We start from the raw sequence: 19,559 nt of genomic DNA on the forward strand, positions 1-19,559 counted from the left end.
TGTTTCGAGAAAGCTTATTTTTGTTTACAATTTAATAATATTGGTGAGATATTAAACTGCAAAAATAGATTTCAAAACGAATTTAATGCTCCTTTAACGGAAAATAACTATTTGATTTTACAAATGCACTGATAAGTTTGAAGAATATATTAATTCATTATGTGATAAAAATGGTATACCTATTTCAAATATTCATCGTAAAACTGGTTTTTCTTGGTATTATTTGTTTAAGTTTCCATTATTTAAAAAATTAAAGACTTTACAACTGCCATATTTATTAACATATAAATTGTCTCAAGACTATTTAGAAACTTTCTTTAGTGCAATAATCCGTGGAGGATTCAAATAATCCAAGTGCTTTACAAATTGAAAGTGCTTATAGGCGTTTGTTAATTCATCATGAGCTACGCGAACTTAAAAATGGTAATTGTCTATTTGATGAAATAAAAATTTGGCACATTACATCTCACTTAAAAAACTTCAAATATCTCATTGGAAATCCAGAAAGATTGAATAAAACAATTAATTTTGATCAATAATATGTAAAATTGCTATGGGATTTGACCCCATATGTCGATAATGTTGTTCAATATATTGCAAGATTCATATCTCGCAAACTTTCAAATTGTTAATTGCAATATAAATGAAGGTCAATTAATAGGTACTCAAATACCAATATTGTCTATGATTAAAAATCGATGACCTTATTTAATACCGTTAAAGAATGTTTGTTTAATTTGTCGCATATCAGAAAAAATAATTAGAGAACGTTTAAATCAATTTTTAAAAATTGATAGTAAAAATACGTTACTTAATAAGATTTTTAATAAAATAGGTATTCCATTTTCAAATGAAACGATGGATGATCATGTACTTACGCAGAATATATTAGATAATCATCGCACTCAATTATGTAAATATATGTATAACAGAATTATATATTAATATAAGATTATTTCACGAAGCCAAGAAAATGTCACAAAAAGATAACTATCTCCGAACTAAATTTACTAAACTTATTTTATTTAATAATCAGTAATGTAATCTATATTTGTATTTACCTTTTTGTACAAAAAATAAAAATTTTCTTGTGGTAGATATTGCTATTAGTTTACTTTTTTTATGTTATTTATAGAATTTTTGCAAAAAAATCAATTGTACATGACATACATGATAAAAAAAATATTTTGTTCTTAAAATTGATAATAACAGGTCAAATAAGTTTCTGAGAATTTTTTATATATTTTTAAACAAAATTTCACTTTAAACCGGAACCCCTATTTTTCATTGATTTTTCTTGTAGTTTATCTTGAGAGCTTTTTAAAACACTATAATAAAATATTTTTTCATTAAGTATTTTTCGAGTTATTTTATATCTTAATCTGACACATCTTGATATAAAAAATAAAATATCTCGTAAAATATTTAGTTTTCGATGATCTTACCATAATACTTTTATGTACAGAATAATGAGACAAATCAATTGTTTAAAAAAACAAATAATTGTTTAAAAAAAAACTTTGTATATAAGTATATTTTCTTAAAAATAATTATTTTTTTTTATACCAATTGTGTTATACAAATAGTGTTTTGAAAAGGTCTCAAGAAGAGTTATAAGAATATACAATAAAAAATAAGGGGTTTCATTAAAAAAAAAAGTTGACCTTGAAATGACCTCTAAATTTGATCTCAAGATCAAGATCAAGATCACCATCAAGTGCCCCACATTGAACCCTACTACTTTTGTATTTAACATTTTTTTCTATATCTTACTCCTTCCGAGATATTTCAGGGGTCCGGGACTTTTTCCCACCCTGTATAATATAATGTATATATTTTACTTTTAAAAAGCTTCTTTCTCTTCTTCGATGGAATAGCAGTTTAACGCAGAATTTAATGTTAGCGCGTTGTCAAGCGTTCCTTCCATTACACCGATTTTTAAACACAATTTTGCGTAACTGTATCTCATTAAATATTGAACCAAATAATTTAAAACTTGCACCACGTGTTGATTATTGAATTGTGAATATCCTCCTACAATGGCAACACAAACGAATCAAACATTCGGAAATGCGAAGCGAGACTCGAAACTTAATTGTTCGACAGTGTATGTATATATAAGTATATGTACGGGTTTATAGCGTTTTTCTATGCCTTCCGGTTCTCACACATCGTATACTTATGATATACAGGTTTACGGGATCTACAATTTAACGCCGATTTCGAACGGCTATAAGATAATGGCCAAGAACTATTCTATTTGCCTTGCTATTCCATCGAAGAGAGAAAAAAGCTTTTTAAAAGTTGTCTAGTTCTGTCGGGAATTGAACCAGAAAAATTCGGTTTTGTAGACCAGTACGCTGTTTACTATGTCACACGCTTCGCTTATACACGCGCGCGCGCGCGCACGTCTAATATACTATTATATTAATGAATGGTTATATGTATCTAAAGAATGATTATTTATACCTGATTGAAATGGAATCAACATCCAGTTAAGTTAGCTCTAGGAAACTTCTTATTTAATGATTTTACTACAGCCATTTCAAAATCGCTCATAACGAACTTAATATTTTGTTTAAGTTGCGGTACCAGTTGTGTAATTTTGTTCCACAAAGCATTATACAAAGTTGTACGTACATCACATAATACGAATAATGTTGCAATACCCTGAAAAGATTAAATTATTTATTTTCGTTATTCATTTCTGATGCTTAAAAAAACTGAATGATTTAAATAAATATCTTACCGTATCCATGTATCGTATATGTACAGAATAAAGTTGCGCAATATGAGGCTTGCGTGGGAGAACCTTAAAAAAGATACGTAAAATAATTTTTATAATTAGACTCAATATTGCTCTATGTGTTACCACAATCTTGGCGTATTGTTACAACATTTTATAAAAATTCATATAGAATTTCTTAATTACAAAAAGAGACAGTTATACTTACAGAAAAAGTTCCATCCACATAGATTTCAGTAGTAGAAGATAATGCTTGTAGTAAATAATCAGTTGATAAAATAATTGTAGTTTTCCCATCCGTTGTAATAATGTTTTCTATATAGATATTTTGCATAATGCTAGAGTGTTCTAAAATATCATATAATGATGCCAAAGTCTCAGGTACGGACGGCCGGTTTTTTATACGTTCACGATGCATGCTACATCTCATAGATGCAAAACTCAAATATTGTGCTGCATCTGGATTACTACAAAAAAAAAAAGTATTATAAATATAATGCACTATTAATACAAAAACCGTAATAAAAATCATACAAACATATAAATTGATTAAATTTTATAATTTTTGAATGAGTTTTATTTATTCATTGTGGCTAACAGTGATCAAGTACAATAGAAAAAATTCGTATTAAATTTTTACATATAAGATTTTAAAATTAATATAAAATTGAGTAGTAACATGTTAGAAATTGGTTTAGCCAAAAAGGAAGACATAGAGTATATTACTAAAATAATATTTTAGGCAATATCAATAGAAATAAACAAACAATTAAAATAAACAGTTGTGATATAAATAAAGATAAGAAATTTAGTCAAAGTTTCTCATTTGATAGTAATCTATGTCTTAATACACACAGACTCAACTGTTTCTTTACTGTTAAATAATAAGTAAAAAAAAATACGCCAAGTATATAAAAAAATCCCAACTTGTACGTAAAAAAAGTTTGATATTTATCCTTAAAAAATAACTTTAAAAAAAATTTTTCCTTGAAAAATAATTTTCATAAATAATAAAAAACTAAAAAATGCTTTTCCTGTAAAAAGTAACTCTAAAAGATAAAAATCAAAAATCAAAATTAAATATGAAATCAAGTTAACTAGCCAAGTACATAGAAAGTTCAGTTTGTAATTTGAAATAATATTTGTTTGATAAAATCAGTCTTGCATTTATAGAAATATTATAGATTTTCTCGATAAAATTTAAATGCGCTTTATTTTTATAGAATTACGTTGTTATGTTCCCCCCTCCCAAATAAATATTATATATAATATATAAAATAGCACAATTATATTGCGGATTTTATTACAAATGGTACATCATAAAAGTACTTAACTCTTAATGCAATAACGTCGTTCACATCGATTAATTTCGAGTTTAAAAGTGCCCCTGCCAAACTGATTGAGTTGTTTTGAAATTAATCATAAGCTTTACCAGATAGGCCTGTAACGAAAAAGTTTAAAATTAAAGTGACATAAAAAAGCTTGGCGTGCCCCAGTCGCATTATAAGTCATTTATTTTTATTAATATATTGATAATGATTTCTGATAATTAACATTGATAATAATTTCTGATAATCTTTTGGAAATTTTTATTTCAGATCGGGCACGCCAAGCATTTGTATGTCACTTTAATTTTAAACTTTTTCGTTACAGGCCTATCTGGTAAAGCTTATGATTAATTTCAAAACAACTCGATCAATTTGGCAGGGGGCACTTTTAAACTCGAAATTAATCGATGTGAACGACGTTATTACATTAAGAGTTAAGTACTTTTATGATGTACCATTTGTAATAAAATCCGCAATATAATGGTGCTATTTTATATATTATATATAATATTTATTTGGGAGGGGGGGGGGGGGAACATAACGTAATTCTATAAAAATAAAGCGCATTTAAATTTTCTCGAGAAAATCTATAATATTTCTATAAATGCAAGACTGATTTTATCAAACAAATATTATTTCAAATTACAAACTGAACTGTTTCTATGTACTTGGCTATTTAACTTGATTTCAGATTTAGTTTTGATTTTTGATTTTTTAAAGGTTTTTATCTTTTAGAGTTACTTTTTACAGGAAAAGCATTTTTTAGTTTTTTATTATTTATGAAAATTATTTTTCAAGGAAAAATTTTTTTTAAAGTTATTTTTTAAGGATAAATATCAAACTTTTTTTACGTACAAGTTGGGATATTTTTATATACTTGGCGTATTTTTTTTACCTTTGTGAGGTTTTTTTGTGGGATCTCATTGCTTTTTGTAAAAATTTAAAATTTAACATTTTTCCTGCAAAATATAAAATACTACATTATGCAGTATTTATATGGATGCAATTTTTTTTAAATTTATTCAATAGAAAGGAAATTTTTTTTAAAAAGGAATTATATAAACAGTATATATTCACAAAGCTTATACTATATTGAATATAAGTATTGAATACGAGATTATAAATGATCTTAAGTATTATCAAGCACTTATCTATCTTATTTTTATAGATAATTTTAATACAGAAATTAAACTCTATACAAACCATATAATCCATAATAATAATATAACTAAATAAATATCAAAATATAGAAAGCAATAGGAAGGAAATTGTTTTTATTACGAAAATGGACTTGTTTCTTATTTATACATTTAATATGGATATGACACAAGTCCATTCTCTTGAATAAAATGTATTCTAATAAATGATATAAGCAAAAAAGATCAAATATTTTTTGCATTTATTGATTTATTAAATATGTTTATATATCGCGGAATAGTGCAACACACGAAGAAAAGTAATAAAGTGGTTAATAAAGTCACTAAAGAAAATCGCGGAATAGTGCAAGGAAGGGAAGTGATTTCTTCTAACCAATGTCATATTAAGTAAAGTTGATTATACAATATATGTTTATTTATTGTTTTATAAGTATATTATTTCTTGATTATATCTGAATATTATCTAAATTATAGCGCTTATTTGCAGGATAAAGCAAAATCAATCAATCCTTTCAAGAAGGCCGGTATACTTTTAGCTGAAATTTCTTCAGCTGGGATTGCATATAGTATAAGACCGTATACAATCCCAGCTGAAGAACTTTGCTAAACAGCGTAATATATTGGGTTATAGAGATTTGGCAGTAACAGACAGTAAGTACAATATAGTAGCACATATAAAACATTCAATAGCACATATAAAACCAGATATGTAAATTCAATTAAATATTAAAATTATGTTCTTTTCATTGCACACAGATAGAGGGAAGTGACCATAAAGCACTTAACTTCGGATGGACATAAAAACGATTAATAACTGTCGAAGTAAAAGAAATATTTACTATTTATAATGGGGTAAAGGGAATCCTTGCTCTTATGTTAAGTGATTGAACTGAAGTTGAATTCAATGTGTTGAATAGCTTGAAATTTGTGAAACACGAATACCGAAAATAAATTTAAGTTATAATTATAACTATATAATTATAGCTTAAATTTATTTTCGGTATTCGTGTTTCACAAATTTCAACACATTGAATCACGTGTAATATTATAATAGCATGTTGCAATGCGAGATATATATTCATAAGTTTTATGAACATTATCAGAGAGAAATTACTGACATTATTACATTTTTGATAAAATCGTAGGAATTCACAAGTTTTATTTCACAACTATATAATCAAAAATATAATAATGTCAGTGATTTCTCTCTGATAATGTTCATAAAACTTATGAATATATATCTCGCATTGCAACATGCTATTATAATAATACACGTATGCAAAGGAAGCCAAAGTATTCATACATAGTATTTATTTATTATTCTCAAAATGAATCTTACTGCAACAAAATTTTGATCGTTTTAGTTTATTAATCTGTTCATTAGTATACATACATAGTATGTATACTTTGGCTTTCTTTATACGTATAACTATATTACATTATTTAAGAAAAAGAAACACCTATGATAATTATATATCACATTGCACAACATGCTATTACAATATTAATTATACATATGCGAAGAAAGCCAAAGTATACATACGTAGCATTTATTATTCTCAAAGTGAATCTTATTGCAACAAAATTTTAATCGCTTTAATTTATTAATCCGTTTGTCAGTATATATACATAGTATATGTATATTTTGACTTTCTTTGCATACATATTGAAAGACAGAAAGACGAATTAAGTGTGACTTGAAAAAAACTATATTTAATTATATGTTTGTGTAAAATAAAAAGGACAATTATAACTTTTATATATATATATTAAATTTTTATTTAAATATTCTACCTATAATTATATTTTATAAAAAAAGAGAAATAAATGTATTTAATACGTAATTAATATTTTTAGATTATTTACAAATGGCTAAACAATGAGTTGCATATCTACGTTAATATAGCAAAACATATCTTGGGAATTCTATCAAAAATATTACATTATATACAGTTGAATTGAAAGCGTCACAATTATAGCGTCATAGAGCTTGAAATAGGAATGTTAAGCATTAGTCAAAGAAGAGAAATAAGGTATTAATTTTGTTTATAAATTATATAATGAAGGTTATTTATTTTCTTAGACTAAATTCTCTAAGGACAAGACTTATTGTTAATCTATTTAACTTTTTTTGATATAATGGTTGAACTTATTTTTTAAAACATGAAAAATGTGGAAATTGATTATTTGGATAGAGCTGCCTTTTGCAATATAATGTTATCAAAGAACATTAGAATATCTGTCATCAACAAAAAGTAATTCAAATTTGAATCAAAATGAGGAGGAAGTTTAGTATCACTAATCAATTCTTCCTCCTCATTTTGATTCAAATTTGAACTACTTTTTGTCGATGACAGATATTCTAATACTCTCCGATAACATCATATTGCAAAAGGCAGCTCTATCTGAATAAACCATCAATTTCCACATTTCTTATTGTTCTAAAAAATAAGTTCAACCATTATGTCAAAAAAAGTTAAATAAATTAACAATAAATCTTGTCCCTAAAGAATTTAGTCTAAGAAAATAAATAATCTTTATTATATAATTTATAAACAAAATTATTACCTTATTTCTTTTCCTTGACTAATGCTCAACATTTCTATTTCGGGTTCCAATTCTGATGCTTTCAATTCAACTGTCTATGTAATATTGTACTAGCAAAACTGAGCAAATGTTTACATTTGAGTAAATCTGTGCATTGTCAATTAACATATTTGTCATAAATACATTGTTGAAAAATGATTATGGAAGATTTTCGCTGACTATGTTTTTGAAAACGATAAGTTAATAATTATACTTGCGAACGCGCATTTGTATATAATGTTTATTTTATTTTACATAAATGTAATTAATGCATAATTAATATTTTTAAGTTAATATAAATATGGCTGAGCAATGAGTTTATATTAATAGCAAAATAAATCTTGTGAGAATTCTACCAAAAATATCATAAAAACAACAGCATTGAATACACATTTTTAATTGGCATAAAGAATAATGAAATGATGAAATCATATCAAAGCACTTCTATAATCTACAAATATTTTGTGGATCTGGAATTATTCGTAACGTTTAGTTTTGGAAATGTATAAATCTTTATTTAGATTTTATATATAAATGTAATCAATGCGTAATTAATATTTTTAGGTCATTTACAAATAGCTAAGCAATCAGTTGCATGTTATATTAAATAAGAAAATTAATCTTGTGGGAATTTTATCAAAAATATTTATAAACAGACATATGTATAAGCAGATATATATACAAAATCTACTTACTCGATAGGACCAAATATATTTTCTGCAGCAGATTCAAATATAACATTAACCTTATAATGTTATTATATCTTGACGTCGCGAACATTAACCTTATAACGTTATTATATCTTGACGTCGCGATGCTACCGCGTACAAATACTGTAGATATTAATACGTTCAACTTCGATTAAAAACAGGCAATACAGCGCACTAGCGCTACCACGCGGCCTGAATTGTTAGTATTTTTTTAGTAGAGGAGAACGCTTGTCTCGTAGTTAAATGGTTCGTGATTATATTATGTTTTAAAAGTAATATTGAAGTTTATCTTAACGAAAGTACATCAAATGTTAAAGCAAAATTAATATCAAATTGTAATATTAAGGAAAATATGTGTATATGTAACGATTGTTATAAAATATTTTTAGACAAATATTTTAATGTTTTATTAAAAGCCTATATTAATAAAATTAATGATAGTAAGAAGAAAAGGTTAATTATGACAAAAAATGTTAAATTAAAGAAAATATCTCACAATTATATACGTATTTTTATTTATCATTTACATTGTTACCCAGCCAGTAACACTCTATGAAGCAAGAGTTTATCACCTCAGATTAATAGGTGGCGCTGTTTCAGTGGTTGCCTTGCAAGACAAAGGATTTTTCAAGAGTTGGATGTATTAATATCTACAGTATTTGCCGCGTACTGCTTGATACGTATCATATACGTATGCACGCACATACATTGTCTCTCAAGGCGTATTTGCACACTCAAGCGAATAATCGTACATGAGCGCTGCAAACGCACCGTGAGGGACAAACTCGCTTTGCGTGTGTGCGTGCTAGCATACGTACGTGAGAATCTGAAACTTATCTTACTATGATTATTATGATAATGATGAAGAACGAAAAATGTCATTTCTGGTATATGATTATCATTCCTCAGGATTGACTGCACTAATCTTATTCAAACTGGTCGCAATCGAAAGCTTGCATCCACATTGTATAAGAAAAGTGTCAGATTTTTGATTAACGGCTTGGTTCCTGAGAAATTTTAATCGAAAGTTTATTAGACGTAAAAATCCGGATAAGCTACTTGGTAGCGTCGCGGCCCCTGTACATGGGCAACATAGGCAAACCGTTGACAAGCCGAAACGTTTTTGTTTATATACTTGGCGTCGCGACGCTACCGCGTCACTTGATGTGAATAAAAAACAATATGTTAAGAAGTATATATTTATAAAAGTGATGCAAATGTAAATAAAAGTGCACTGTAGGATAATTGTACATATATTAATAAACATTCAAAATAATTATTTGAATTAAGAAATGCGGAACATGAAATTACTGTTAAAGTTAGAATTATTGAAAAAATAGTGGATGCATCCAACATTAAAGATGCAAACATTATAAATAATAATTCAACACAAAACTGTATTAAAGAAATTCCTAAAAAGGCCGATTGAAAAACATTTGTCTCTTGATAGTAATTTCTTCAAACAATTATGCAATAGAGACTTATAAATCAACAATAGGATTCATATATCAACAAATAGATTTTTATACAGAATCCATTTTATCTAAAATTTCAGTTAATAAGAAAATTGCTAAGAGAAGTCTTAAACTTTCAAATCAAAATCAAGATGTTGAAAATATATCAAAGCTATAAAATTTAATTGTTCAAGATATTATAAAATTATGTGATCCATTTAATAACAATATTTCTGATATACAAATTGTCTTCTTACACAAAATACACAAAATCAAGAAATTGAAACACTACCAAAAATTTAAACTCAGGATGCTAAAGATGTAAGCAGGTTTCAAACTCGAAATATTAACATATTTAAAATATCAGAGATAATATGTTCCTAGATCATAAGATTTTGCTACTATGTATGTAATGCTTTATTGGTCCCTTAAGGGTTTCAAGGCGCTTTTAAGGAGCGTACTCGAACCTTTACAAAATTCCAACTTCTTTCCACTTCCTCTCTCTTAATTCCTCTCACTTTATCCTCCATCTCTCCTTCCTCTCGTCCCATGTCCATTCCTTCCCGTCTATCCACATCCTTCTGTTGCTTACCACCACGCTTCTTCCATACCCTCTTTCCCTCTTCGCTTTTTTCACCCGCCTCTCTCTACTTTCACTTCCTTCCCCTCTTCACCTCTTTTCTCACAACACACTTTATCCTTTCCAGCTTTTCCATCCGCTACCTTTCACCTAACCTAGCTCCCATTGCGTCACTCCTCCTTCTTTTAGCTCTCATTTCCGTATCGATCTACGACCTGCTCGATCCATCTCGTCCTCTAACGCCCTCTCTTGCCTCTGTCGTTGTTGTTGACCTTCCTCTCTCTTTTTCTTCTCTCCATAGTCTTAATTCATTACTTATTCCCCTTACTCCTCCACTAGTTCTTTCATCCACTTTTCCATGTCTTTCTTCCTTCCGTCTTTCCTCTCCTTTCGTTTCCTTCTGCTTTTCTCACTTTTTCTCACTCACACTCTTACTTCTTCCGCCTCTCTGCACTTTAACCTATCAGGCTCTACTGTCCGCATCCTCTCCCTAACCTAGCTTTCGTCGTACTATTCTTAATTCGCCTGACCTTTCTTTCTCCGTTTTTCTCTTCTCCCTTTGACATCCGTTTCCGTGTTCAACCGCCATATGTTCATTCCACTTTCTTTCATCTGCGCCATCTCCTATCATGCTTCTTCCCTCTCAGCTCTTTGCCACTTATCCTGTTAATCTGCTCTGCCTTATCCGCTTCTACTCTCCTCCTTATCGGCCGTCTTTCCGTCGCTTCCCACGTGACTCTCCTCTTCTCTCACTTTCCATCTTTGTTCCAGCTTTTCTATCCGCTACCTTCCACCTAATCTAGCTTCCATTGCGTCTTCCTTCTTTTAGCTCTCGTTTCCGTATCGATCTACGACCTGCTCGATCAATCTCGGTCCTCTGACGCCCTCTCTTGCCTCTGTCGTTGTTGTTGACCTTCCTCTCTCTTTTTCTTGTCTCTATAGTCTTAATACATTACTTATTTCCCTTACTCCTCCACTAGTTCTTTTATCCACTTTTCCCTGTTTTCCATCTTTCTTCCTTCCGTCTTTCCTCTCCTTTCGTTTCCTTCTGCTCTTCTCACCTTTTCTCACTCACACTCTTCCTTCTTCCGCCTCTCTGCACTTTAATCTATCAGGCTCTACTGTTCGCATCTTCTTTCTAACCTAGTTTTCGTCGTACTATTCTTAATTCACCTGACCTTCCTTTCTCCGTTCCTCTCTTCTCCCTTTGACATTTGTTTCCGTGTTCAACCGCCATATGTTCGTTCCACTTTCTTTCATCTGCGCCATCTCCTCTCATGCTTCTTCCCTCTCAGTTCTTTGCCACTTGTTCTGTTAACCTGCTCTGCCTTATCCGCTTCTACTCTCCTCCTTACCGGCCATCTTTCCGTCGCTTACCACGTGACTGTCCTCTTCTCTCCCTTTCCATCTTCTCTCTCTTTGCCCGATCTTCCTAACCTCCAAACCGCTTTAACCTTTGCATCCTTCCTCTATCCTGATCCTTCACTCCACATATCTCCCTTCATTCACCTTGCTGCATCTCCTCCTGCTCCTCACTTTTGTCCCTTCCGATCTCTCACACTTCTCCCTATCTTGTCTCCTTCTCCTTTTCTCCACAAGCACATTTTCTCCCTGCTTACGCAACGTACTCCATGTTGAAACCCCAGATTTTGCTACTAAAGATGTCTTAAAACAATCAAGTCAAAATATTATAAAATTGCAAAATCATTATGTTATAAATCATAGAAATTTTGATAAAATATATGGAAGAAATACAATAATTTTACCTTCTGCAAACTGAATCAAAGATTTCTTTTAGTCCAATATGAGTTTCGCGAGAGAGTCTTAGTATTTCTTTTTTCATTTCAATCTGTTGTTTGATGAGTGGTAACTTTGGATGATTATGTTCCTTCAACATGTTTACTCTATTATTATCCTGAATGACGTAGCCTGGACACTTTGTTGTCTTCCGTATGTTACATCAATTGTCATAGCGATTATCCAGTACAAATAATCATCATATACATAAATATTTGATCCCTTTTTTCTTCCAGGAAGAACTTGCATCTATTATATAATGAAACAAAATACATGCCAGTTAAACATTTCATATTACAGAAAATATGCTAATACTCAGTCCTCAGTTAACATGTATCTTTAAATACTAAGTGATTTACTTAAAAAGTCTTTAATACAATATATAGGTCTTCTATTAGAATTACAAATAATGCCTCTGAAGATTGAGCAAAATATAAAATATAATAAAATTTACAGTAGCATAAATTTTTTGTAAATAAGTGAAATTTATATTGTAGTGTACTGTAACAATATAGTATTGAGTAACTTTATAATTATATTGCTTTCAATTTTTTGAAATAATCTAACCATGTTAACAGAAGCATTAGTTATATGCTGATTAAATATTTCATATAACGAGTTATTCAAAGAAGGTAATTTCCTACAAAAAGTATTGTTTGTGAATATATATATATATATTTAATACTATAATTAAATACATTTATATAACAAATATAAAATTCTTCCTAGAGTACCACCGGTACTTTATTACTTACTTTGATAACAAAACGTAGACAGGCAAAAATATATTTAGTGAAGAATGATGCTATTCTTTGCAAAGTATTTTGGTATATCTTCTTTCCAATTATAAGTTAGTTGGAGATATAACATAAGCACAATTACTTACGACAAAAGCGGTATTACGACAAGAGCATTTCAAACACGTAACGACATGAGCATATTAGGTAAAAAGTTATATATTCTGCGGGAAAATCGCGGGAAACCTGCACGCGCATGCACTGCATTTATTGGCTGCATTCAGCAGAACAATTGCCGAGTTGTCGTCTTATCAACTCTTTGCGTTGATTTGTTGGTTCTAAAAGTAAGAGCCAATTACGTTCAATTGCTATAAGCGGTTGGTTCTACTGAACGCGCCCTCTCATATAAGCATAGATTACGTTTACACGTCACTTCTAATCGGGTTTAATAACATCCGTAGTTGTAAAAATGATCAATCACAGCTATTCCTCTGAAGAATAGAATAACTGTGATTGGCCAGCCTTAGAACTACGGATGTTATTAAACCCGATTATGCGGCGTCTACAATAGAGATTTTAAGCCCTAAGCCTTAAGAAATTGACCAATCACAATCAAGTATGAGAAAAATACTCGACTATGATTGGTCAATTTCTTAAGACTTATGGCTTAAAATCTCTATTGTAGACGCCGCATTAGAGGTGACGTGTAAACGTAATCTATGCATGCTTATATGAGAAGTGCGTTCAGTAGAACCAACCGCTTATAGTAATTGAACGTAATTGGCTCTTACTTTTAGAGCCAACAAATCAACGCAAAGAGTTGATAAGACGACAACTCGGCAATTGTCCTGCTGAACGCAGCCAATAAATGCAGTGCAAGTGCGTGCGCTTTCCCGCGATTTTCCCGCAAAATATATAACTTTTTACCTAATATGCTCATGTCGTTAAGTGTCTGAAATGCTCTTGTCATAATACCGCTTTTGTCGTAAGTAATTGTGCTCATGTTATATCTCCAAGTAACTTATAATTGGAAAGAAGATATACCAAAATACTTTGCAAAGAATAGCATCATTCTTCACTAAATATATTTTTGCCTGTCTACGTTTTGTTATCAAAGTAAGTAATAAAGTACCGGTGGTACGAGAAATTTTATATTTGTTACATATTAATGTGTTTAATTTGAGTATTAAATAAATATATACATTTTCATAAACACAGTATCTTTTTGTAATAAACCGCTTTCGCGAGGCGGTCGTGGATAACTCGGTCGGAATCCGAGGCTCGTGAAAGGGTATCGAGAGACGAACGAAAGCAACGTGAAGTAAAATATAATTTATTGCGTGTAAGTATGTGTGTATACAGAGTGAGTGTATGTGTATAAACGCTGTATGTGTGTGAGTGTGTGTAGTTGTGTGCGAGTGAGACGATAGGCGAGCGAGTGCGTGCGCGAACGTATAATATCGAAGTTTGAGGTAATGAGTATCGAAAGTATGTATGTGAGGCGAATGACGATCGGTGTGTGACACAATACACTCGTGTATGCGCGAGATGCGGAATCGGTTAGCGGTGCGGTCGTGTCGGTCGCGGTGCATCCGAATTACATGCACGTATGCGCGGCGCGGAGCGCGATTTCGGCGGTTCGATATAATATCGATTACGCTAGCGGATCGTGATTTCGGCAGAGGCCGCTTAACTATCGGGCGATAATTTCGGTCGGGCCAGTAGGCGGTCCTTAGACGCGCCTGTATCGATTCGGGTGCGTCGATCGATGTCGCGGCAGGATTAGATCCTCCCCCTGAGCGGGACTTAGCGCGCCGTATTAATGGCGAGTCCGATTTCGTAAATGGTGGTCGCGGAATTACTGTCGATTCGTGAATAGCGTTTTGTCGTTTCGTACGGAATAGTCTTTCCGTGGAATTCAGGAGTGCAACGGCCGACGGGAACACCCGACAATGGCAGGGAACTCCCTACCACTGGTTTATCGCTGTTGCACTTAGGTGGACGGATTGTTCGAGGCGTCGAGAACTCTCGGCGGAGGTTGAGTACGCCCAATCCCGTTTCCCTCTTTTCGTAAAAGATCGGAAGGATCGCTCTTGGAGATGCCGCAAACTCTCGGCGGAGGCTGGGTACTCCCAACCCCGTTTTCTCTCTCTTTGAGCGGTTGTAGGATTGTAGCGGATTTCCAGGCGTCTTACAGACTCTGGCGGTTGCGGAAGATCTGGTCTCGAGATGTAAAACGTGCCCTATTTATACCGCTTTTCTGGCGGGTGCGCGTGCGTAATAAGCCTTAATGTTTAAAGTATATTATTAATGTTGAACCGCCGCGCGCGACTCGGGCGGTTTCGGGAACGGTCGGTACGGTTACCCGAGCGCGGTTCCGAGTAAACACGCGGCTTAACGGCGGTTACAAATTGGAACGTTTATTATCTCTTAAAAATGGGCGCTCGGCGCCTCCGCATTATGCCCGACCGGTGTTTGTCGGGCGGCAGACTTCCGGCGGATCGACGGCCGGGTAACGGTGGAGGGATGCATCGTTACATCGTTACATCATTTTTTTAGAAAATTAATTTAATTGTATATTTCGTTATATAAAATATTTAATCAGCATGTGACTCTGTCTGTTAATATGGCTTTCTAGACATGTTAATAAATTTATAGAATAAATTGCACAAAATTAAACGCAATATGACTCTGTGATTATTCAATACTATATACTGCAATACGAATTCTGCTTATGTGCAAAAAAGTTGTATACTTCAAATTTTACTGTGAGTACTTTCCAGCTACGGAACACAGTGATACACTGTGTGACACAGTTATACAATATCGATTTATAACTGGTACGCTGTTTCCAATCTATATATTCAATATGTGTCTATATCAACGATTTGTAATGATAATTTAAACTCGCAGAAGGTATTTTCGCTGTAAAAGTTAGTATTATCCAACAAAAATTTTTTATGAGTTATTAACTTCTTTATCAAATATGTAGAGAAGAGATTAAAAACTAATCAAATTATGTAAATTAAGTAAAATATAGTTACAATTTTATTTTATTAACAGAATTTATAAGTTTTATTAATCAATTGAGTGACGACATAGTCGAACACATCATTTTAGCTGTGTACGATTGTATTGACTTATGTCATAGTTGGAAAGCATTGAGTCGTACACTGTGTTCCACAGTATCACCTGTGTACGTTGCTGGAAAGCACTCTGTATTTTATGTATTGCACTATTTTCAAAAAATAATTGTTCATTTGTAATTCTATGGAAGAATTATGTGTTAAAAATTCCTAAAAGAAATAATAACAGTTAACAATTGCATTTAAAAAAAACATTGAAGATTGAACATTTACATATTCTGCATGATTGAAATGGTCTTTTACATCATGATAAATATAAATACAAATAGTAATGAATGCTAAAAACTATTCTGAACATAATGCAATCATTATGCTTTATTAATGATAGTAAGGATATTTATGCCATTAATGAATGTTGTGACATTCTAAGAATTTATAAGGAATGTTTATAGATGTTGCAAGACTATTAATGATTTCAACATAAACTAATTCTCCACAAATTTTTATTTTATTTTTCCAAGTTATATTTTTAATATTAATATTTTATTTTTTTAATTATTTTTCAGATGAAAGAAATATGTGGAAATAAAACTGGTACCATTATTTATGTTTACAATGATTATACTTACAACAAGGATTCTCGAAATCCGAATATTTTACGATGTAATACTCGTCGATCTTCGAAATGTTTTGCCACTTTTAAAGTTGATAAGGATGGCAAAATACATTTAGTTCAAGATCATACTCATATTGAGATAAAATGGCAAGTAAGACAGTCTATCATGAAACAAGAAATGTTGCAACTTCGTCGAAATACAACTTTACCATTGGAAGAAATATTTGATAGTGTCTGCAGAAAGTAAGTATTTTGCTAGTTTTTTTAGCATATATTTTCAAATCATTGTATGTCCACCTATTGTGGTGAACATATAATGTTCCAAAATTTGTAAAGTGTGACAGTGCCCCGAAAAGTCATAACATCGTAACTTGTGAGCCACGACAATTTTCCGAAAAATCATATAATTTTCCAACATCTATAAACACTACTATGCACTTATTAATGGAATGATTCTCCATTCTTCCACGTTGCGACTATCCACCATCAATCCTGATTACTCAATTGGACTATTTACATCATAATTGATATAAATCGAAAGTTGCTGTGGGTATTCGCTACATAATAAATCGATACTTCCATATTTCTTTATACATACGCACACACGCACGCGCACTACACATACATACACGCGGGCGCGCGCGCACGCACGCACGCACGTACACATGTATATATTACATATTAATGCATGTATACTTAATATAACATACATACATGCATATATCGGAATTATGATTTTTCAGGATGTAGTTCTATTTTTCAAGTTCCGGCACATTTTTTCGGATCATTACATGCCCACTTTTGTTGTGACTAAAACAATGATTAAAATAGAATAATGGTGTAAGAATAATAGAATATAAGTTTTTCAAACAATCTTTTCAAATAATCAATATATTTTTATGAGCTTTAAGTTTTAAATATAATGTAGATTATATCTTGTCGTTTTGCAATTTTAAATATCTTTATAAAATATATATACATATAATAAAAATGATTTATTAATAGATTTTGTTTGTAAGATTTTTTTATCTGAAGAAGCACATAATATTAATATTTGTAATACTGTGAAAAAGTTTATAACACTTTATTTTTTTGTTTTATTTGATTAGTTGAAAAGTACTTAAACAAAGTGTGCAAGATTGAAATGTTGAATTTAGTCGATAAATTTAAACGGTAAATTCAACCGACAAATCTGAACGGTAAGAGCCGAAATCAAAACACGAGCGAGAATAAACATCGCCGATCGGAGCGTGATCGCGTGATCATAACAAAGAAAAAATGTGACAAACACCTAGATTCTCGAACGTTCGGTGTCAAAAATATCCTATTATGGAAATCGGTCGATCGCGACTCTTTACCGTCGTTAGTAAGTCAGTCCTCGACGACGATTCAAGCTGATCGAAACTCGCCAGTATATTTCGCGCTGCTGTTGTCATCTTCGCTCGTGTCGTTTACGCCTGTGTCATTAGGTTCGCGCATTTCTTGTCGTTTAATTCGCTCGTGTCATATACGCTTTCGTCATTCTCGTTGTAAATTCTTAACTGACATTCTCGCATACGATCGAGCATAGAACTCAGTGTGTAAGACGCCTCATTTTCTTTATTATTACCTGCTTTGGGTACTCTTAGGACCCGTCTTGAAACACGGACCAAGGAGTCTAACATGTACGCGTGTCATTGGGACTTGTCGCGAGACCTAAAGCCGTAATGAAAGTGAAGATCGACCCTGGTCGTCGATCGAGGGAGGATGGACCGCGTCGCGATGCGGCCTCGCACTCCCTGGGCGTCTCGTTCTTATCGCGAGAAGAGGCGTACACGTTGGGACCCGAAAGATGGTGAACTATGCCTGGTCAGGACAAAGTCAGGGGAAACCCTGATGGAAGTCCGTAGCGATTCTGACGTGCAAATCAATCGTCGGAACTGGATATAGGGGCGAAAGACTAATCGAAAGCTGGTTCCCTCCGAAGTTTCCCTCAGGATAGCTGGCACTCGACCATTCCCCACGGAACGCGAACGAGTCTCATCTGGTAAAGCGAATGATTAGAGGCATTGGGGCCAAAACGACCTCAACCTATTCTCAAACTTTAAATGGGTGAGATTTCTAACTTTCTTGAATTATGAAGCCACGAGCATTTCGGTTCAGAGCGCCAAGTGGGCCATTTTTGGCAAGCAGAACTGGCGCTGTGGGATGAACCAAACGCAGAGTTAAAGCGCCCAACTCGACGCTCATGGGACACCATGAAAGGCGTCGGTTGCTTAAGACAGCAGGACGGTGGCCATGGAAGTCGGAATCCGCTAAGGAGTGTGTAACAACTCACCTGCCGAAGCAACTAGCCCTGAAAATGGATGGCGCTGAAGCGTCGAGCCTATACTCTGTCGTCAGTGGCAAGTGGGGCGGCAACGGGAGCGCCGGGCGCGACGTGTCTTGTTGGCACGGTGTCGCAAGGTCTATCGCGTCATCACGAAGCCCTGACGAGTAGGAGGGTCGCGACGGTGAGCGCAGAAGGGTCTGGGCGCGAGCCTGCCTGGAGCCGCCGTCGGTGCAGATCTTGATAGTAGTAGCAAATACTCCAGCACAGCCCTGAAGGACTGACGTGGAGAAGGGTTTTGTGTGAACAGCCGTTGCACACGAGTCAGTCGATCCTAAGCCCTAGGAGAAATCCTATGTCAATGACGGCGTACAATATACTCGAGTGTCGTAGAAACAGCAACAAAACAGCAGAACAGAGCGAGTCGCGCACGAACGTCGCTTTACGCGCGTCC

General features: G+C 32.7%; 1 long non-coding RNA gene across 1 annotated transcript; it reads right to left on the reverse strand.

Annotated features, from left to right (window-relative positions):
• Window positions 1-1,273: 1,273 nt before the first annotated feature.
• LOC138943830 (uncharacterized) lies at window positions 1,274-8,628 on the reverse strand. The gene is made up of 4 exons (XR_011448554.1): window positions 8,513-8,628; window positions 2,955-3,213; window positions 2,750-2,812; window positions 1,274-2,670 (listed from the first exon to the last, which is right to left on the reverse strand). It is a non-coding gene; the product is annotated as an uncharacterized lncRNA (long non-coding RNA).
• Window positions 8,629-19,559: the final 10,931 nt, after the last annotated feature.

The sequence above is a fragment of the Polyergus mexicanus genome, unplaced genomic scaffold (assembly GCF_030449975.1).
Source record: "Polyergus mexicanus isolate NDT 795.1 unplaced genomic scaffold, iyPolMexi1.0 SCAF_45, whole genome shotgun sequence".
In the NCBI taxonomy this organism is placed as follows: domain Eukaryota; kingdom Metazoa; phylum Arthropoda; class Insecta; order Hymenoptera; family Formicidae; genus Polyergus; species Polyergus mexicanus.